Source organism: Bombina bombina, chromosome 1, assembly GCF_027579735.1.
Source record: "Bombina bombina isolate aBomBom1 chromosome 1, aBomBom1.pri, whole genome shotgun sequence".
Classification (NCBI taxonomy): Eukaryota; Metazoa; Chordata; class Amphibia; order Anura; family Bombinatoridae; genus Bombina; species Bombina bombina.
The window spans coordinates 449,912,115-449,935,174 of NC_069499.1; the positions used below are offsets into that span (position 1 = coordinate 449,912,115).

Sequence of the window (23,060 nt, forward strand, 5' to 3'; positions counted from 1 at the left end):
ACACTCATCTACATGTTTGTAGAAAGCCAAACCAGTACTGAAACGAGAATCAGCAGAGGTAATGGTATATATAAGAGTATATCGTCGATCTGAAAAGGGAGGTAAGAGATGAATCTCTACGACCGATAACAGAGAACCTATGAAATAGACCCCGTAGAAGGAGATCACTGCATTCAAATAGGCAATACTCTCCTCACATCTCTCTGACATTCACTGCACGCTGAGAGGAAAACCGGGCTCCAACTTGCTGCGGAGCGCATATCAACGTAGAATCTAGCACAAACTTACTTCACCACCTCCATCGGAGGCAAAGTTTGTAAAACTGAATTGTGGGTGTGGTGAGGGGTGTATTTATAGGCATTTTAAGGTTTGGGAAACTTTGCCCCTCCTGGTAGGAATGTATATCCCATACGTCACTAGCTCATTGACTCTTGCTAATTACATGAAAGAAATGAGTAATTCTCTGTAAGTGACCTATCTATGTAGAGAGAAGACCTCTAAAGACACTTCAAAATACTTAGCCTCTGCTGCAGACAGGGTTAAGGAAGCAAAAAAGCAGTACTAATTAGAGAAAACGAATCCTGGATTACAAAAACACTTGGAGCTCCTGAACAAATTAAGGTACTGTTTCTCCACGACAATAACCTGCGCAGGATTGCCGTTTTTACACCAATCCTAAAACTTTGAAATTGAATTGAGCATCATTGTTGCAGCTCATTGTTATTTTGCTTAAATAACCAGGATTTGTTTTCTCTCATTAGTACTGCTTTTTGCTTCCTTAACCCTGTCTGCAGCAGAGGCTAAGTATTTTGAAGTGTCTTTAGAGGTCTTCTCTCTACGTAGATAGGTCACTTACAGAGAATTACTCATTTTATATAAACAAGTTTTTATGCATTTATTTATGTACATTTAGTATTGCCTTTTTATATTTATCTCATTGTATGAATTATTTCGCTTACAACTCTTTTAATACATTTAGTAAAGTCTAATTAAATTATATTTTAACATTCATTTCAATTGGCGGCTGTTTTTTTCTTGATCATTTACCTATCATTTGTTAAAAGATTTTTTTCATATGTATTAGGACATAATCAACTCATATTTTTTTGACCTGCCCTTTAAGGCGCCCACAGTAATTGTTTTTTCACTTCAGTATTGGGATCCTTCTCCTGGGCTGAATTGCGAGGGGTCACTTGGACCTACCTGAGAGAAGGTTTTTATTCTCAAGGGTTTCGGGCCTTTCCTTCAGCTCGTACCTGGTCCCTCGTCACCCTTTTTAGATGTGGAGGACTGCCTCTTGTTGAGAGGAGCTAGCTTGTCCTGTCTCGCTTCTGGATCTTGGAGTATTCTTCTTCCACTCTAGAAGGCACTGGTGAAGGGCTTGTCTAACTAAGTTCTTGTTCGAAGGGGCAGCCTGCAAAGATAACCTGTGGGTTAGCTTAGATGCTTGGCTAGCTGAAGGTTGCAGATGGATACCGGCTGTGGTTCATTGCTCTCTGGTATGTGTTTTCGCAAGCAGTTTTTGCTCTTTGTGCTCCAGTTCCAGAGGTTCATTGTTCTTCCAGGTGTTCAGTTGTTTTTGCCAGGGCTCTGCCTGTGGCTGGACCGGCAAGTCAGTTTCTTGCTCCTTTTGGGGTTGGATTTATCCTTCAGGAGTTACAGCGGGTTTCCTTTGTACCTGTACAGGAGGTGGTCTTTGAGTACTTATTCAAGGACCTGTTTTGTCTGTAGATTGGTTTTCCTACGTGTCATAGTTCAGTGTTGCACTTTGCAATACGTTCTTCCTTATTGTGGTCTCCTTTCTTATAAGGCTATCAGAGTTTTTCTCCCTATGATTGTTGTATTCCTTGCCCAAATGGTAAGAGGTTCTTGCTTTTTTTGGGAATCCTACTTTAAGGTTTCTGTCAGACTTCATCAGAATAGACCTTTTTTTCCTTTGTTATTCATATCTAGGGAGTGCATGGTTTTGGAGTCTGATAACTTCCTCTTTGCTGGTTTAGGAGTGTTTTTTTGCTGGGTCTAAGACAGCGGGACACGAGCCTCCTCAGAGGTTTAGGGCTCAGTTTGAGTACAGGGACATCTTTTGGGTCTCTGACATGAGATCCTATGGTTCTGATTCTTGGGCGGCTGCTTGGTCCTCCTAACATTCTTATTCCTTTTATGTTTTGCTTCTGTCAAGGAAGCCTTTGGGAGTTTGGTTTTCTTGCAGGCTGTGGTGCCCTCACGTTGGTCCGCCTATTATTTGTACCCTCCCGTTAGCATTCAGTGTTCTCTGTAGCTTGGGTATAATTTGCCACAAGTAATGAATGCAGCTATGGACTCTCCCTGTATTTAGAAGGAAAACATAAATTATGACTTACCAGATAATTTCCTTTCCTTAGATACAGGGAGAGTCCACAGCTCCCGCCCGTGCTCTCCAGTGGGCGGCCCTAAATTTGTTTTCTTCTGGCACCTTTTTTCACCCTGATATTTCTCCTACTGTTCCTTGTTCCCTCGGCAGAATGACTGGGGGATGAGGGAAGTGGGGGAAGTACTTAAGCCTTTGGCTGGGGTGTCTTTGCCGCCTCCTGGTGGCCAGGTTCTGAATTCCCACAAGTAATGAATGCAGCTGTGGACTCTCCCTTTATTGAAGTAAAGGAAATTATCTGGTAAGTCATAATTAGTTTTTTAGTGCAGATAAATCTTTGTTTTTGAAACGCTAGGATTTACCAACACTTTTTTATGGAAGTTAAAAAAGTTTACATAGGACTGTGCAACCAATCCCAGGGACTATTAATTTATCTACAAGATATTAGAGAATGTGTTAATATTCAGCAATTACTGAACTCATGAATGTACCTGATGTTTCATATTTTATTGAAAACACAAATTTGAGCATTAAAGTGACTTGTCAAAATTAATCTTTCATGAGTCAGATAGGGCATGCAATTTTAAATAACTTTCCAATTTACTTTTATCAAATTTGCTTTGTTCCCTTGATGGTATTTTTGAAAAGTTAAACCTAGGTAGGCTCAAACTGATTTCTAAACCTTTGAAAACCACCTCTTTTCTGAGACCATTTTCTCTTGTTAAGTGTATCCAGTCCACGGATCATCCATTACTTGTGGGATATTCTCCTTCCCAACAGGAAGTTGCAAGAGGATCACCCACAGCAGAGCTGCTATATAGCTCCTCCCCTCACTGCCATATCCAGTCATTCTCTTGCAACTCTCAACAAAGATGGACGTAGTAAGAGGAGAGTGGTGTATTATAGTTAGTTTTTTAACTTCAATCAAAAGTTTGTTATTTTTAAATGGTACCGGAGTGTACTGTTTCATCTCAGGCAGCATTAGAAGAAGAATCTGCCTGTGATTTCTATGATCTTAGCAGGAGTAACTAAGATCCACTGCCGTTCTCGCATATTCTGAGGAGTGAGGTAACTTCAGAGGGGGAATGGCGTGCAGGTTTTCCTGCAATAAGGTATGTGCAGTTAACATATTTCTAGGGATGGAATTTGCTAGAAAAATGCTGCTGATACCGGATTAATGTAAGTTAAGCCTTAAATGCAGTGATAGCGACTGGTATCAGGCTTATTAACAGAGATACATACTCTTATAAAAGTGTAATATAAAACGTTTGCTGGCATGTTAATCGTTTTTATATATGTTTGGTGACAAAACTTTGCAGACCAGATTGGACAATTGTAACAACAGATGCCAGCCTTCTAGGTTGGGGTGCAGTCTGGAACTCCCTGAAGGCTCAGGGTTCATGGACTCAGGAGGAGAAACTCCCAATAAATATTCTGGAGTTAAGAGCAATATTCAATGCTCTTCTGGCTTGGCCTCAGCTAGCAACACTGAGGTTCATCAGATTTCAGTCGGACAACATCACGACTGTGGCTTACATTAACCATCAATGGGGAACCAAGAGTTCCCTAGCGATGTCAGAAGTCTCCAAGATAATTCGCTGGGCAGAGACTCACTCTTGCCACCTGTCAGCGATCCATATCCCAGGTGTAGAGAACTGGGAGGCGGATTTTCTAAGTCGTCAGACTTTTCATCCGGGGGAATGGGAACTCCACCCGGAGGTGTTTGCTCAATTGGTTCTCCGTTGGGTCAAACCAGAATTGAATCTCATGGCGTCTCGCCAGAATGCCAAGCTTCCTTGTTACGGATCCAGGTCCAGGGACCCAGAAGCGGCACTGATAGATGCTCTAGCAGCGCCTTGGTTCTTCAACCTGGCTTATGTGTTTCCACCGTTTCCTCTGCTCCCTCGTCTGATTGCCAAAATCAAGCAGGAAAGAGCATCTGTGATATTGATAGCGCCTGCGTGGCCACGCAGGACCTGGTATGCAGACCTAGTGGACATGTCATCCTTTCCACCATGGACTCTGCCTCTGAGACAAGGTCCTTTCAATCATCCGAATCTACTTTCTCTGAGACTGACTGCATGGAGATTGAACGCTTGATCCTATCAAAGCGTGGCTTCTCCGAGTCAGTAATTGATACCTTAATACAGGCACGAAAGCCTGTCACCAGGAAAATTCACCACAAGATACGGCGTAAATATCTTCATTGGTGTGAATCCAAGAATTACTCATGGTGTAGGGTTAGGATTCCTAGGATATTGTCCTTCCTCCAAGAGGGTTTGGACAAAGGATTATCAGCTAGTTCTTTAAAGGGACAGATTTCTGCTCTGTCTATTCTTTTACACAAGCGTCTGGCAGAAGTTCCAGACGTTCAGGCATTTTGTCAGGCTTTAGTTAGAATTAAGCCTGTGTTTAAACCTGTTGCTCCTCCATGGAGCTTAAACTTGGTTCTTAAAGTTCTTCAAGGGGTTCCGTTTGAACCCCTTCATTCTATTGATATCAAACTTCTTTCATGGAAAGTTCTTTTTCTGATGGCTATTTCCTCGGCTCGAAGAGTCTCGGAGTTATCTGCCTTACATTGTGATTCTCCTTATCTGATCTTTCATTCAGATAAATTTGTTCTGCGTACAAAACCTGGGTTTTTACCTAAGGTGGTTTCTAACAAGAATATCAATCAAGAGATTGTTGATCCATCATTATGTCCTAATCCTTCTTCAAAGAAGGAACGTCTTTTGCATAATCTAGACGTAGTCCGTGCCTTGAAGTTTTACTTACAGGCTACTAAAGATTTTCGCCAAACATCTAACCTGTTTGTTGTATACTCTGGACAGAGGAGAGGTCAGAAGGCCTCGGCAACCTCTCCTTCTTTTTGGCTTTGGAGTATAATCCATTTAGCCTATGAGACTGCTGGACAGCAGCCTCCTGAAAGGATTACAGCTCATTCTACTAGAGCTGTGGCTTCCACCTGGGCCTTTAAAAATGAGGCCTCTGTTGAACAGATTTGCAAGGCTGCAACTTGCTCTTCGCTTCATACTTTTTCCAAATTTTCCAAATTTGATACTTTTGCTTCTTCAGAGGCTGTTTTTGGGAGACAGGTTCTTCAGGCAGTGGTTCCTTCCGTTTAAGTTCCTGCCTTGTCCCTCCCATCATCAGTGTACTTTAGCTTTGGTATTGGTATCCCACAAGTAATGGATGATCCGTGGACTGGATACACTTAACAAGAGAAAACATAATTTATGCTTACCTGATAAATTTATTTCTCTTGTAGTGTATCCAGTCCACGGCCCGCCCTGTCCTTTTCAGGCAGGTCTAAATTTTAATTAAACTACAGTCACCACTGCCCCCTTTGGTTTCTCCTTTCTCGGCTTGTTTCGGTCGAATGACTGGATATGGCAGTGAGGGGAGGAGCTATATAGCAGCTCTGCTGTGGGTGATCCTCTTGCAACTTCCTGTTGGGAAGGAGCATATCCCACAAGTAATGGATGATCCGTGGACTGCATACACTACAAGAGAAATAAATTTATCAGGTAAGCATAAATTATGTTTTTAAAGTTTTTCACAGTTAGACAGTACTAGTTCATGTGTGTCATATAGATAACACTGCTCACTCCCGTGGAGTTATTTAGGAGTATGCACTGATTGGCTAAACTGCATGTATGTCAAAAGCACTGAGATAAGGTGCAGTCTGCAGAAGTTTAGATACAAGATAATCACAGAGGTAAAAAGTATATTAATTTAACTGTTGGTTATGTAAAACTGGGGAATGGGTAATAAAGGGATTATCTATCTCTTTAAACAATAAAAATTCTGGTGTAGACTGTCCCTTTAAAGGGACAGCAAAGTCAGAATTAAACTTTTATGATTCAGCTTGATCATGCAATGTTAACTTTCCAATTTACCTCTTTTTTTTAAATCTAATTTGCTTCATTCTCTTGCTATCCTGTGTGGAAAAGCATACCTAGGTAGGCTGAGGAGCTGCAAAGCACTGCTGGGAGCTAGCTGCTGATTGTTAGCTGCACATATATGCCTCTTGTCATTGGTTCACTTGGTTTGCTCATCTTGCTCCCAGTCATGCATTGCTGCTCCTTCAATAATGGATACAAAGTGAATTAAGCACATTTGATAATAGGTGTATATTTGATTTAGATTTTTTTAAAATTGTATGCACTATTTGAGCTATGAAAATGTTTGATGTCCTTTTTAATAAATTATATAAGCCTTTCCCTTTATCAGAATCCATGCTTTATAAAACTCTCCTATCTGATTTGACCATGTCTTGTGTCTCTAATGTCACAAAGTTAGATGGACAAAATATTATCCTTTTTTTCAGATGTATGTCACATGACATCCTTTTACACTGGAGATTTAAATGAATTTAAAACTTAATGCTAAGATTAGGGTAGCTACAAACCTGGTAAGACATGTCCTGTGGTTAAGACATTGGGAGGCAGATTCCAGTTCCAAGTTGAACCTATTTAATTTAACTTTTGAGCCGTGTATGTTATTTGAGAAAGAATTAGATAATCTAATTAAGAAACAGGACAGAAAAGTCCCCTCTTTTTTGGCCCAGACATTGAAGCCTAAGAGATTATACTTGTCCTTTCTACAGACAGCATTCACAGTTTTGCACCAACAGAGAGATTTATCCTCCAAGGAAACATTTAATTCACAAGGTCATAAACCCTTTGTACAAATGAAAGTAGAGTACACCTTTATCACATCAAAGCATGCCACAATTTTTCTTGTGAATAACCAAAAGGTTTTGTGTTGCAGCTCCCACCCCATATTAGAATGAATTTGGGCCAACCAAGTAAAGCTTGTGTAAAGGCTTCTAATGAAAGGGGTTTAGACACAAAGAAATGCACAAATAGTTTTGCTTAACTGTTTTTTAAACATATTGACTTTTCTGTTTTGAATTTTGGTTTGGATGATCAAGAACACGGAGGTCTACATCTGCTGCTAAACATCATTAGTGAAAGTTACTATTATAATGGAATTTGCATATTTTTTTGGGAGCAGATTATCAGTGGAATGTTATTTCATTGTGTTCCTATTTGTTTCTCTTCGACTCGTCTCTGCCCAGCAATGAGATCCATTGCACCACCTTGGCACTTACCTCTTGTACTTGGTGCTCTTAGAGAAGCACACTTTGAACATTTATTTATAGTCCAAACAAAAAATAAAAGTAAGCTATTGTATAGGCAAAAAGACTACCACTTTGACTTTGAATTCCTTTTCCAGAAGTACTCAGGGCTCTTCAGATATGGGCAGTCTGTCTCCTGGGAAATGGAAGCTGATGCGTCATCTGAGCTTTGTCTGGCAGCAGTCTGGAAAACTCCTAAAACATTATTTCTTACTACTAGATGTATCTGTTAAAAGCTTCTTCAAAAATTTGAAAGAAAGATCTAAATATTTATTGTGACACATCAAATGTAAGATGTTTTGTAGCATATTCCCTCTGTGTGTCTTTTTCACCAGCTATTTTAAGCATTGATTTATGCTGATCTGACCTGCGAAGTGTTCATATTAGCACAAGTGATCAGGTCTTATCCGTTACCTATACAATGTGAATTGTAACCTGGTTTGTATTAGCTAGGTTATGTGATATGGACATTTTCTGTATTTTGGAATTAGTGTCTAGTTTTCTTTAAAACTCTCATAGAGCTATATCATAAATTATTTAAGGAAGCCTGAGGTAGTGGAAACCCCTAATCCCACATATATCATTTGAATTGAAATTGGGAATTCTAAACTGGATATCTGCTTAACCTCTCTTAGTACAGAATGCTCAATATAGCCTATGTTGGTGATTCTGATTACCTTCAAACATACAGCACAATTCTGCAGGATGGTGTTGTGTTCTCCAGCTTGTTGCCAGGATATTAGTTTTTTGGGAAGATTGTAATTTTGGTAAGAAGATGATGTTAACACAATAAACAAACTGTACCGTTTTGTTTAAGGCTCGGAACTTGGTCAGTTTATGATCACAGTAGAGGCCTTCTGGATGAGGGTTATTTTTGTGTTCTCATTCTTCCAGATCATTTTTTGTTTCTTTGTTGTGACGTTTTTTTTTTAGTTTGTGGCTCTTTCATTTAGTTTAGCTGCTCCACAATCTATATTTACCAACATTCTAAACACTCCTATGTTAAAGATCAGATCACAAAGTATTTTCTAAAGCTCCTTCAGAAATTAATCCCTTGTTTTATCAGTAGAGCTGATTGTCTTAAGGGAATTTTGTTGGTTCAGACAATTTGGATGGCAGATCAATGATTCCAGATTGTTTAGTTCCTCAGATTTATTTCAGACTGGGTTGGCCAGAATATATATGGCATAGACTTTTGTGCAAAACATTTTTAGCACATATGGTGATGAATAGGTTTGGTGGCAGGCACTTTGAATGTACTTTTTAATTTTTTTGTATGGATTTATATGAAATCAGACATTGAACATGCTGTCTCAGTTGAACTCACTAGCATAGTCTGATTGTATCCCTCTCATCAAATTAGGCTTTTCTGTAGCTGGTAATTGACACATTGTAGACTGTCATTTCCATAGATGGTTTATCTTTCAGTTGATGCCCAGTTTGAAATCAGCTGTAAGCTCAGGAGTACCGTTTCCTCAGGAGTCCTACCACCTCATAAGCATTGTAGAGGCCCACATATTGTCTAAAGATTTATGCTCACTTTTGCTTGGGCAACATGACTGCTATGGCATGTTTTAGCTTATCAAAGTTGCCAAATATTGCATTTGATGCACAGTGGCAATTGGAGGTTCAGTCTAGTTTGTCTATCTTCAAATTGTTTTGCTCCCTTGAGTATTTCAATGAATCAAACAGGACAAACAGTGGGTTTTGTAATATTATACTTTGCTTTAAATGCTTGATCATTGAAACTTTGCTTCTCAAAGGTAAATATTTTTTTTTTTAATTTAAATGAAATGCTACTTTTATGAAGGCCTATAGCATGTTAGCTAATATATATTGCTACTTATGTATCTATTATGTATCCAAAATTATGATGTGGTTCTATTTTTTTTTCTTCTAATAAAATGTTTAACTTTCATACTGAGGCTATGACATTCTTTTAATTACTAGAAATAATCTATACTGTTGGCACAGGTCAGTCATCTTTTTGAACCTTTGCACTTGTTTTCTCTTGTAAGGTGTATCCAGTGCGCGGATCATCCATTACTTGTGCGATATTCTCCTTCCCAACAGGAAGCTGCAAGAGGATCACCCACAGCAGAGCTGCTATATAACTCCTCCCCTAACTGCCATATCCATTGCAACTCTCAACAAGCATGGAGGTAGTAAGAGGAAAGTGGTGTAACGTAGTTTGTTTCTTACTTCAATCAAAAGTTTATTTTAAATGGTACCGGAGTTGTACTATTTTGTCCCAGGCAGAAAATGAAGAAGAATCTGCCTGTGATTTCTATGATCTTAGCAGGTTGTAACTAAGATCCATTGCTGTTCTCACATATGACTGAAGAGAGAGGTAACTTCAGCGGGGGAATGGCGTGCAGGTTATCCTGCTATGAGGTATGTGCAGTTAAATTTTTTTCTAGAAGATGTGTATGCTAGAAAATGCTGCTGATACCAGATTTATGTAAGGTAAGCCTGAATACAGTGATTTAATAGCGACTGGTATCATGCTTACTTTCTGAGGTAATACTCTTATAGATTTGCAATATAAAACGTTTGCTGGCATGTTTAAACGTTTTTATATATACTTTGGTGATAAAACTTTATTGGGGCCTAGTTTTTTTTCCACATGGCTGGCTTAAATTTGCCTAGAAACTGTTTCCTGAGGCTTTCCACTGTGTTACTATGAGTGGGAGGGGCCTAATTTAGCGCTTTTTTGCGCAGTAACTTTTACAGACTGAGACACCCAGCTTCCTCCAAGAGTCCCCTGAATGCTATAGGACCTCTCTCAAGGGATTTTAGGCTTTTCAAAATCGTTTGTTGGGGAAGGTAGGCCCACAGCAAGGCTATGGCAGTTTGGTGTGCTGTTAAAAAAACGTCTATTGTTTTTTTTTAATCGTTTTTTGAACTAAGGGGTTAATCATCCATTTGCAAGTGGGTGCAATGCTCTGTTAGCTTATTATACATACTGTAAACATTTTGTTTGATTTACTGCTTTTTTTCACTGTTTTTCAAATTCTGACAAAATTTGTTTCTCTTAAAGGCACAGTACCGTTTTTATTTTTTGCTTGTTAACTTGATTTAAAGTGTTTTCCAAGCTTGCTGGTCTCATTGCTAGTCTGTTTAAACATGTCTGACATAGAGGAAACTCCTTGTTCATTATGTTTAGAAGCCATGGTGGAACCCCCTCTTAGAATGTCTTTAAAAAATTTATCACCAGAGGAATCTGACGAGGGGGAAGTTATGCCGACTAGCTCGCCCCACGTGTCAGACCCTTTGACTCCCGCTCAAGGGACTCACGCTCTGATGGCGCCAAGTACATCTAGTGCGCCCATAGCGTTTACTTTACAAGACATGGCGGCGGTCATGGATAATACACTGTCAGCGGTATTATCCAGACTACCTGGGTTTAGAAGAAAGCGAGATAGCTCTGGAGTTAGAAGAAATACAGAGCATACTGACGCTTTAAGAGCGATCTCTGATACTCCCTCACAATATACAGAAGCTGAGGAAGGATAGCTTCTTTCTGTGGGTGATGTTTCTAACTCAGGGAAAAAGATTCAACCTGATTCTGATATGTCTACATTTAAATTTAAGCTTGAACACCTCCGTGTGCTGCTCAGGGAGGTTTTAGCTGCTCTGAATGACTGTGATACAATTGCAGTGCCAGAGAAATTGTGTAGATTGGACAAATACTATGCAGTGCCGGTGTGCACTGATGTCTTTCCAATACCTAAAAGGTTTACAGAAATTATTACTAAGGAATGGGATAGACCAGGTGTGCCGTTCTCTCCCCCTCCTATTTTTAAGAAAATGTTTCCAATAGATGCCACCACACGGGACTTATGGCAGACAGTCCCTAAGGTGGAGGGAGCAGTTTCTACCCTAGCTAAGCGTACTACTATCCCTGTTGAGGACAGTTGTGCTTTCTCAGATCCAATGGATAAAATGTTAGAGGGTTACCTTAAGAAAATGTTTATTCTACAGCCCCGTGCATGCATTGCCCCAGTCACTGCTGCTGCGGCTTTCTGGTTTGAGTCTCTGGAAGAGGCTTTACAGGTAGAGACCCCATTGGATGACATACTTGACAAGCTTAGAGCACTTAAGCTAGCCAATTCCTTTGTTTCTGATGCCATTGTTCATTTGACTAAACTAACGGCTAAGAATTCTGGTTTTGCTATTCAAGCGCGCAGGGCGCTATTGCTTAAATCATGGTCAGCTGACGTTACTCCAAAGTCTAAGCTGCTTAACATTCCCTTCAAGGGGCAAACCCTATTCGGGCCTGGTTTGAAGGAGATCATTTCTGATATCACTGGAGGAAAAGGTCATGCCCTTCCTCAGGATAGGTCCAAATCAAGGGCCAAACAGTCTAATTTTCGTGGCTTTCGAAACTTCAAGGCGAGTGCGGAATCAACTTCCTCTAATGCAATACAAGAGGGAACTTTTGCCCAGTCCAAGTCGGTCTGGAGACCTAACCAGACCTGGAACAAAGGGAAGCAGGCCAAAAAGCCTGCTGCTGCCGCCCCTAAGACAGCATGAAGTATCAGCCCCCTATCCGGTAACCGATCTAGTAGGGGGCAGACTTTCGCTCTTTGCCCAGGCTTGGGCAAGAGATGTCCAGGATCCCTGGGCGTTGGAAATTGTATCCCAGGGGTATCTTCTGGACTTCAAAGCTTCTCCTCCAAAGGGGAGATTTCACCTTTCACAATTATCTACAAACCAGATAAAGAGAGAGGCATGTTTACACTGTGTTCAAGACCTCCTAGTTATGGGAGTGATCCACCCAGTTCCAAAGGACGAACAGGGACAAGGATTCTATTCAAATCTGTTTTTCCCAAAAAAGAGGGAACCTTCAGACCAATCTTAGATCTCAAGATCTTAAACAAATTTCTCAGGGTTCCATCATTCAAGATGGAGACTATTCGTACCATCCTGCCTATGATCCAGGAGGGTCAATACATGACTACAGTGGATTTAAAGGATGCGTATCTTCACATTCCCATACACAAAGATCGTCATCATCGGTTTCTCAGGTTTGCCTTCCTAGACAGGCATTACCAGTTTGTAGCTCTTCCATTTGGGTTAGCTACAGCCCCAAGAATCTTTACGAAGGTTCTGGGGTCACTTCTGGCTGTCCTAAGGCCACGGGGCATAGCAGTGGCCCCTTATTTAGACGACATTCTGATACAGGCGTCAAATTTCAAAATTGCCAAGTCTCATACGGACATAGTTCTGGCATTTCTGAGGTCGCATGGGTAGAAAGTGAACGAAGAAAAGAGTTCTCTATCCCCTCTCACAAGAGTATCCTTTCTGGGAACTCTAATAGATTCTGTAGAAATGAGGATTTACCTGACAGAGACCAGGTTATCAAAACTTCTAAATTCCTGCCGTGTTCTTTATTCCACTCCTCGCCCTTCGGTGGCTCAGTGTATGGAAGTAATCGGCTTAATGGTAGCGGCAATGGACATAGTGCCGTTCGCCCGCCTACATCTCAGACCGCTGCAACTCTGCATGCTCAGCCAGTGGAATGGGGATTACACAGATTTGACCCCTCTACTAAATCTGGAACAAGAGACCAGGGATTCTCTTCTCTGGTGGCTATCTCGGGTCCATCTGTCCAAAGGTATGACCTTTCGCAGGCCAGATTGGACAATTGTAACGACAGATGCCAGCCTTCTAGGTTGGGGAGCAGTCTGGAACTCCATGAAGGCTCAGGGATCGTGGACTCAGGAGGAGACACTCCTTCAGATAAACATTCTGGAACTAAGGGCGATATTCAATGCTCTTCAGTCTTGGCCTCAGCTAGCGACAATGAGGTTCATAAGATTTCAGTCGGACAACATCACGAATGTGGCTTACATCAACCATCAAGGGGGAACAAGGAGTTCCCTAGCGATGTTGGAAGTCTCAAAGATAATTCGCTGGGCAGAGATTCACTCTTGCCACCTATCAGCTATCCATATCCCAGGTGTAGAGAACTAGGAGGCGGATTTTCTAAGTCGACAGACCTTTCACCCGGGGGAGTGGGAACTCCATCCGGAGGTGTTTGCACAATTGATTCATCATTGGGGCAAACCAGAACTGGATCTCATGGCGTCTCGCCAGAACACCAAACTTCCTTGTCACGGATCCAGGTCCAGGGACCCCAAGGCAACGCTGATAGATACTCTAGCAGCGCCTTGGTCCTTCAACCTGGCTTATGTGTTTCCACTGTTTCCTCTGCTCCCTCGTCTGATTGCCAAAATGAAGCAGGAGAGAGCATCTGTGATCTTGATAGCGCCTGCGTGGCTACGCAGGACTTGGTATGCAGATCTGGTGGACATGTCATCTTTTCCACCATGGACCCTGCCGCTGAGACAGGACCTTCTACTTCAAGGTCCTTTCAACCATCCAAATCTAATTTCTCTGAGGCTGACTGCCTGGAGATTGAACGCTTGATTTTATCAAAGCATGGTTTCTCCGAGTCAGTCATTGACACCTTGATTCAGGCTCGAAAGCCTGTCACCAGGAAAATCTATCATAAGATAGGGGACAGATTTCTGCTCTGTCTATTCTTTTGCACAAGCGTCTGGCGAATGTTCCAGACGTTCAGGCATTTTGTCAGGCTTTAGTTAGAATCAAGCCTGTGTTTAAACCTGTTGCTCCACCTTGGAGCTTAAATTTGGTTCTTAAAGTTCTTCAGGGGGTTCCGTTTGAACCTCTTCATTCCATCTTGGAAAGTTCTTTTTTTGGTAGCTATTTCCTCGACTCGTAGAGTTTCCGAGTTATCTGCCTTACAATGTGATTCTCCTTACCTGATCTTCCATGCAGATAAGGTAGTTCTGCGTGCCAAACCTGGGTTTTTACCTAAGGTGGTATCTAATAAGAATATCTATCAATCAGGAGATTGTTTGTTGTCTACTCTGGACAGAGGAGAGGCCAAAAGGCTTCGGCAACTTCTTTCTTTTTGGCTAAGGAGTATAATACGCTTAGCTTATGAGACTGCTGGCCAGCAGCCTCCTGAAAAGTTTACAGCTCATTCTACTAGAGCTGTGGCTTCCACATGGGCCTTTAAAAATGCAAGATTTGCAAGGCGGCGACTTGGTCTTCGCTTCATACCTTTTCAAATTCTATAAATGTGATACTTTTGCTTCTTCTGAGGCTATTTTTGGGAGAAAGGCTTTTCAGGCAGTGGTACCTTCCGTTTAAGTACCTGCCTTGTCCCTCCCTTCATCCGTGTACTTTAGCTTTGGTATTGGTATCCCACAAGTAATGGATGATCCGTGGACTGGATACACCTTACAAGAGAAAACATAATTTATGCTTACCTGATAAATTTATTTCTCTTGTGGTGTATCCAGTCCACGGCCCGCCCTGTCATTTTAAGGCAGGTATTTTTTAATTTTAAACTACAGTCACCACTGCACCCTATGGTTTCTCCTTTCTCTGCTTGTCTTCGGTCGAATGACTGGATATGGCAGTTAGGGGAGGAGCTATATAGCAGCTCTGCTGTGGGTGATCCTCTTGCAACTTCCTGTTGGGAAGGAGAATATCCCACAAGTAATGGATGATCCGTGGACTGGATACACCACAAGAGAAATAAATTTATCAGGTAAACATAAACTATGTTTTTTTTAAGACGTATTTGCTGGTTACTGTGTGTGCAGATAGTTTCTAACAAAAATTTCTTTCTTTGGATACCCTTTTAGTTACTTTTTCATAAAAATAAGGTGTTTTCAGCTTCTAATTCTGTCTTCTATTAGGACCAATTTTTCTTCCGTTGTTCAGATAAAAGCTTTGTTTTGTGAATTGGTTTTCTCTCCTGATGAGGATTTTATTTGTTTTCAGATCAGTTTTAGGAGAGAAATGGTTTATCTAACTTCAGTATTAGTTTGAAACCTAATTTTGCATGCATCATCTCAGCCTGGTAAGATTTTGCCATCTTCAGGATTTCATCCCTGCCTTATTTTACAGTACAAACATGTAGCATGCATGTGGAATAAAATGAGACCCACATGAGTAAAATGCTTAGAGAATACACTAAATCTGAAATTATTATAAATTCATTTTACCTGGTAACACTTTTTTACTAGTAGGCTCATCGGCTCATTTTGGCAGCCCATGTATCCATGTATGTTGCAGTAATACACAGCTCCTAGCACCAGGCAGTTTTTTTTTTTTATGTACAGCAGGTGATATTATAGCCAAACAGAAGCCACACCATCAGCTCCTATATTTGGTATGAGCGTGTGCCACCTCCTTTTGTTCTGGCTGACTCTGCTGTTTTGTTGTCTGTGGCAGAGGATAGCATCTTCCTTCTTTGGGTTTGTTGAGATTTCTAAATGTATAGCTCTCTCACACTAAATAGTCCTTTTTAAGAAAGTTTTCCTTCAAGCCAGGTATGGGACTGGTTTATGCATTGGATTCTGAAACCATGTCAGGCATTAAATAAGCCAGTCTCAGTCTCACTTGGTTTGAGGGAACAGAGACCACCTTAGAAAGCAAACACTAAGTCTTCAACTTGATACCTGTACAAGGTGACAGTGTGGACCTCACATAATTTATCAAGTGCTAAATATAAGACTCCATGTCCTCATCTGATCTGAATTTAGCTGCAAGTGTCTGAGCTCTGTATGCTACATTGATAAATCTAGCACTGTATTTATCTATACAGTTCTTCCTTACCTAACCCTGTATTTTACTGCAACTTAACTTTTTATTTTTCATTTTGTAAATGTAATATGTTCTGTTATCAAAGCAGAATGTTTTTCATTTAAAAATTTACAGTAAGTTCCTTTGCAAATATTTACCAAAACCCTCTGTGAATGTATCTCTAAAATTCTACATTCAAACATCTAGGATCTTGAATGCTTGTGCACATATTTTTGTCCATCTATTTGGAAGTTGTGCTTTAAGGCCTGCTTAAAAAATTATTTATTTTTTTTCAGGTGAATTTTACTTTAAGATAAAAAATAATTTATTTCATGGTATTGACACAACAGACCTAGCAGACAGTGATCCAGTAGGTAACAAGACAACTGTAAGGATCATATGATGTTCTATTTTCTTCCTAAATGGAAAGAGTCCACAGCTGCATTCATTACTTTTGGGAAATAAGAACCTGGCCGCCAGGAGGAGGCAAAGACACCCTAGCCAAAGGCCCAAATACTCCTCCCACTTCCCTCATTCCCCAGTCATTCTTTGCCTTTCGTCACAGGAGGTTGGCAGAGAAGTGTCAGAAGTTTTTGTCTCTTATGGAGGGTAGTACTCTTCGACATGGGACGGGAGTTTTAACTAATCCTATCGGTCTCTCAGTGAGGGCCTGGATGAAAGTTAGAGTCCGGAGATGCAGGGAGAGTCTTTCTGCAAAACCATCCCAACTCATATTAACAGCTCCACAAGCAATCGGCATTGTCGACTTTCGCTTCTCTGCCTGCTTTCTTCTCTCAAGTCCATGGCGGAGGCACTGCTACTATTTGTCACACCTGAAGGGCAGTGTTCCTGTTCCACGTCGTAGATTCCGGTAAGATCGTTTCATTTTACTTCATCAGAATGTACTGTAACTTATGTTTTCCCGTAAGGAACTATCTTGCTGGACTTAAGTATATTTATAGGGCCTCAGTGAGGCTCCTTTGGTATCTTGAAAGCGAGGGTTAATATCTCCTGAGGGGGATTATTGAACAGGGTTTTTTTTAATCATGTTTATGTGATTCAATCTGCTTATGTGTAGTGTTAACTGGGCTCTTGGCTTTAAACATTTGGAAGTGACATGACCTTATGGTTGGGCACGCTTTTTTTGGAATGTACGGTTCACCTTGTGACTGGACGTGTTTATGTTCTGGTCTTCCATTTCCGCATTCCTGACCGTGTGGTGACTGAAAAATTGGAGTCTGCTTGTCTGGTTCTAGGAGGTGGTGAGTGCCTCAGCCATTGTGGGTGTCAGGGGCCATTTTAAGTTTTTTCTTAGTCCATATTATTATATTCTCTATCTAGTTATGGAGGATTCTGGTGCTGAGACTGTTCAAATTTCAGATTCTTCAACTGGGAATTGGCCCCGTTGACACAGCTCAATCAGTTATGTTCGATATGCTGTATTAGAGCGCCCTGTTGCTCAGGGAATCGGGGGTCTGCTTAGCCATCCGCCTCTGGGGGTTCTGTCCTCCAAGAGGCGAGTTCCCTACCGCTCCCTACTACTACACATGTGGGTAACCCAGATTATGTTTATCCCTCCTTACAGGGCGGCTCCCCTGACAGAGGTTACAGCGCGTTTTAACTTTCACATATTTTTGCAGATTATGCGTCTGCAAAGTCCAGATGTTTATTTGCGTTTATGCTCGTGCCCGATCGCGCTGGGTCTACCGGCATTGGGTGGGCCTATACAGTTCCCTGCGGGTGTAGCTGTCCCTGTGTGTTGTGCCTTTCATTACAGAATAGCGTGTCTTCGCGTTTTACTCGCACGTTTTTGAGTTATTAGAGGATCCTATCCTTAATGGATACAGGTATCCGCAGTCTTCTACTTCGAATGGCTCACCTCATTAGACATGAGGGGATGACATAATTTCCAAATAGTCTGATTATTGAGATCTTTCCCAGTTTTTTGTTGGAAGATCGGGGTTCCGTTTGGCTGGTCCTGCGGGTATGCCTACTTTCTTTCGGGGCGTTAACCTAAGGGTTGCCTTATATTTTCTTTTATCTGATTCGGATGTCTTTTAATTTAGATTATGTGTTTCCTTCGGGAACTTCTGGGATCGATTTCTTTCTGGTTGCTTCTTCAGAAGTTTAAGGGACATGTTAGTCCTAGCTTTGTCTGTTTTACCTTCCCTTTAAGGGAGGATTTCGCCAACTTGACAGTTATGACCCCAGCTGCGGCTGGTCCTGCTGGGATTCAGACCTTCTGTCCTGTGGCTTATTCAGACACGTGGTGCCAGTTCTGCCTGGCTGGTCCAGTGGTGCGCCGAGTGCTCACATTATTATTTGTGTGTTTTCTTGTTTTTCTTTACAAGTTCAGCTAAACACTCTAACAGTATCCGTAAGCTGGGAGGATTGTCAGTCCTTATTCAGCATTCAACCTGGTGACCGGGTCAGTGGAGTTCCGCTGCGTCACTCTCTTGGCTCTGATTTCCTCGTGGCCTAGAGTTTCCTTCCTCTCTTGGGAGGATTGGGGGCTTAGCGCCTACTTACCACTGTTTTGAGCGGTTTGGCCTTCTGAGGCTCTGGAATTGTCCTTGGACTTGTTCCTGCTGTGGTTCTCTTCTTGAGACCTTTCAGACTTCGTCCATTCCTCGGGTTCCTTCAAGGGACCTGGTTCCCTTCAGGAGTTGGTTCCTTTGTAGGGACATGGGCAGTGTGGTCTCCTTGAGCTCTGTTTAGGGTTTCTTCCCCGGAGCTGGGGGATGCTCTGCATCCTTTCATCTTCTCCTCTGATTTTTTTGGGGGGATGGTGTGGAGACTAGCCTTTGTTCGAGTGACTTTGAGGTATCCCCTTGTTCTTTGTCATAGTGTGGCTATTGCGCCTAGGGGTCTAGTGGCCTTGTTTCGGTTTTGCTTCCTTAGCTCCTTGGAGTGTTGGACTCTGGCAAGGGGTGGTCTCCTCTTCTGGTTGGGACTTGCAAGTTTTTCTTGTTGTAAATTTTACTTTGGATATTATATGGTATCTCCCGGGGGTCTGCTTTTATATCAGATGGGGAATTTCAGTTTTGGGGCTCGGACCTCTCCTCTCTGGGTTGTTCTGTCCATTTGGAGAGTTGCTTGCTTGGACCTTTAGCTAGATTTCTAGGTCTACAGCCTTGTCAACGGTCTCCATTGGGGTATTTCGGGTTGGCATTTTTTCCGCTCGTTGTTGAGCCTGGGGTTTTTCTGGTCCCCTGGTTTCAGACCTGGCGATGCTTGAACTGGCCCGGCTGGAGGTGGGCCCTGAGCTCCGTTGTTTCTCGGATCTTGGGGGCGCATTGGTCCTTGTTGAGGTTCTGGGCTCTCCTTTTTATTTTGAGACCTATGTGTAGGTCTGGCAGTTTCGGTTGCCTAGAGTATGCTTTCTGTAGTGGAGATTTAGCACTCTACATTTTGATAGCCGATTCTAGCAAGTATTGTGTGTCATCCTGTGGATGGCTGTGTATTCTTGACTCGGGTGTTTACTTTCGTCTGGCTCTGCTACATGTGATTTTGCCTGAATTCATCAGGGTTCTGAGTTCGGATGATGTTTGGGCTCCTTTTTCAGTTGTTCCGAGGCGCTGGTTGTCTTGCAGCCTGGCAAGTGAAGGGTTGCTCTTTGAAGCCAGCTACAGCTGTTTGCGCCTTGATCTCTGTTCTGCTACCGGTTCTAAACCTTGTGGTTTCTATTGGATTGGGCGTTGCCTCCCCTTGTTGTCAGGACTCATTTAGGTCTTGCAAGCTTGGTTTGATGGGGGGTTTTCCTTTATGGAGTTTGTGGTAGCCTTTCGGTTCCCATTTGGTTCTTCCTTGCCTTATTCCTTTGGAAGTTTCGGCAGAGGTTCCCTTCACTAGTAAAGGGTGTGTGGTGGGGGACCGACTGTTCGGCGACGGTGTCTCCCGGAGGACTGTTGGCTCAGTTGTGTCTGTTGTTGCGGTCTCTAGCTAGGCTTCTGGGCTATCTGCTGGTCAGTGTCCTTGGGGCCTTTTTCCTTTTTTGTTTTCTTGGCCTCGGTTTTCTTGGATAGTGGTTCAGGCCTGGTGCCCTCAGAATGGGCCGCCTATTGTACCCTCCCATTTTGGCATTCAGTGTCCTCTATAGCTTGGGTATGGTTTTCCCAAAAGTAATGAATGCAGCTGTAGACTCTTAAAGAAAAACATAAATTATGTTTACCTGATAATTTTCTTTTCTTCCGATGGAAAGAGTCTAGAGACCTTTAGACTAAGAAATGTTTTATTTATTTTAAATCTGTCCAGAAAATGGTGATCTTAATTATATGATCTCAATGGTTCTTTTTATTATTATTATATGAAATGTATTTTATAGATTTGATCTTTTTTCCTTGCACACCATTGTAGCATCTAGAGTTTGACCTGTGTTTCTGCTTCTCCCTATGGATCTGTTTAATAACCTGTGCTCCACTCTCTCTTTCATGAATATTTGATACTGTTTACCGATAGTTGTAACCTGCAAATTTCCTATTCATACCATATGTGCAGACTCAATGTAAAAATCTTGAAATTATTTCTTTGATCAAGTATTCCGTACGCTTATTAGGAGGCCTCCTATGACTTCTCATTTCCTCCTAGAGTCCTTTTATTCTTATTTAAAACTTCTTGAGTAGCTCCATTGTCTTTTGATTGCTGCTACATTTGTGCAGCTGTTTTCACTGATTAGAACTGGCAGGGAAACATATTTTTTCTGTGTAATATTTCAATCTTCTGAATATATTTACATTATAGTTACACTGATGCTTGGGAATGATACTTTGCATTAATATGTAACACACTGTAATGATTGTTTTAACATATCTGCCTGTTTATCACTTTAAAGAGAGTGATTTTATGTTTATTTTGTGTATTGGAAAAGTACACACAGGCATGTTTTGCATATATTTACTTATTTATTTTTGTTGATTACATTCTGTATAGTGGCTATAGTTCTTACTAGCACTATAGAATGTAATTTATAAATTGATCATAAAGAACATATTGCATGTGCTATATGTTCCTTTAATGGTAGAGCAGGTCTATTGCGCTATTTGAATTTCGGCCTAAATGGCGCTTACAGGACATTTACTATTTAGAAAGAACTTTAAAACACCTCAGTGAACAAACAGCTTCAAAATAGGATAGGGCTAGGCCATTAGATAAATTGTTTAGTGTCCCTTAAAAAAATCTTTTTGAAATATATTGCCCCTTTTACCTGTAATTTAACTTTGTAATTTTTCTCTCAATTTTCCAGCAAGAGTTGGAGGTGCACACATTAAATTTGAGGCCCAAACTGGCTACGTTCTACTTAGTGGCTGTTCAGTGTAATAGCTTTTATATCTGTCTCTTATTGGTCCCAGCAGATGAGATAAGAGGCATTGGACAGTAAAAACCATGCATATTATGCTTACAAAATCGTAGTTAAAACCTAGTATTAAAATGCTGATATTTACTTTACATTTATAAAAAGGAATATTAGATTACTTTAATTTACATTAAAACTTTATTTTTATTTATTATCATTTAATGAAAAAGAGTAGAACAAGGAATAGTCGTCCTCAGTCTAAATTGTAAAGAATCCCATACGTAACGGCACATTTAGCTTAGGAGAGTGCCTGTACCATTATTCTATATATTGGAGAGGTGGATTAAATTTTTCAAGGAATGCTCGAAATTCAGCACTTAAAAAGGGACATGAAACCCCAATTTTTTATTTTGTGATTCAGATAGAGCATGCAATTTTAAACAAATTTCTAATTTGCTTTTATTATCTAATTTGCTTCATTCTCTTGATATCCTTTGCGGAATTATGCAGAAAAGCATATCTAAATAGGATCAGCAGCTGTTGATTGGTGGCTGCACATCGATGCCTCGTGTGATTGGCTCACCCATGTGCATTGCTATTTCTTCAACAAAGGATATCTAAAGAATGAAGTAAATTAGATAATAGACGTAAATTGGAATGTTGCTTAGTATGGCATTCTCTATCTAAACCATGAAGGAAAATTTTTGGGTTTAGTGTTCCTTTAATTTTATTGAATATGAAATGTGCTTAGGCTATTGAGTAATTAAGTGAATAAAGAAAAATAAAATACATAATTCAGTGCACACACGGTGTCTGGATTATACACTTAAAGGGGACAGTAAAGTCAAAATTAAACTTTCATGATTCTGATACAGCATACAATTTTAAACAACCTTCCAATTTACTTTTATCAATTTCGCTTTGTTCTTCCGGCATCCTTTGTTAAAGAGTAGTCCTAGGTGAGCTCAGAAGTGTGCACGTGTCCTTAGCCATCAGGCAAGTGTTTGCAAAAATGCTTTAAAAAATGCTATACATAGTTGCAAACTCTGCTGTCACAGATGGATACCAAGAGAACTAAGCAAAATTGATAACGGTAAATTGGAAAGTTGTTGAAAATGCCATGCTCTATCCAAACCATATGTTTAAAGGGACAGTATACACTCATTTTCATATAACTGCATGTAATAGACACTACTATAAAGAATAAGATGCGCAGATACTGATATAAAAATCCAGTATAAAATGGTTTAAAAACGTACTTAGAAGCTTTCAGTTTAGCTCTGTTGAAAAGGCAGTTGGAAAGCCCACTGCAAGTGGGAAATAAGAACCCCCCCTCCCCCTTCTTTTGCATATGAAAAGACCCTTTACACAAATAGGAGCAAGCTGGAGAAGGTAGCTGACGGTATTCAAATAAAACTTTGGGGCTTGGTTAGGAGTCTGAACATCAGAGCAATGTTATTTAAAAATAAGCAAAATTATACATTTTAAAAAAAAAAAAAAAACTTTATGGGCTTTATAAATAGATCATCTACAAAACATTTATGCAAAGAAAAAATTAGTGTATAATGGCCCTTTAATTTTGACTTTACTGTCCCTTTAATTTACTTTTAACAAATTTTTTGCTTAACTGTTGTTGCCAAGTTTATTCA

The 23,060-nt window shown here is 40.8% G+C and overlaps 1 protein-coding gene across 1 annotated transcript in view; it reads left to right on the forward strand.

Annotated features, from left to right (window-relative positions):
* Positions 1-23,060, forward strand: part of DYNC1I2 (dynein cytoplasmic 1 intermediate chain 2) — a gene marked incomplete in the record, with an annotated part of 278,955 nt that overhangs the window by 110,091 nt on the left and 145,804 nt on the right.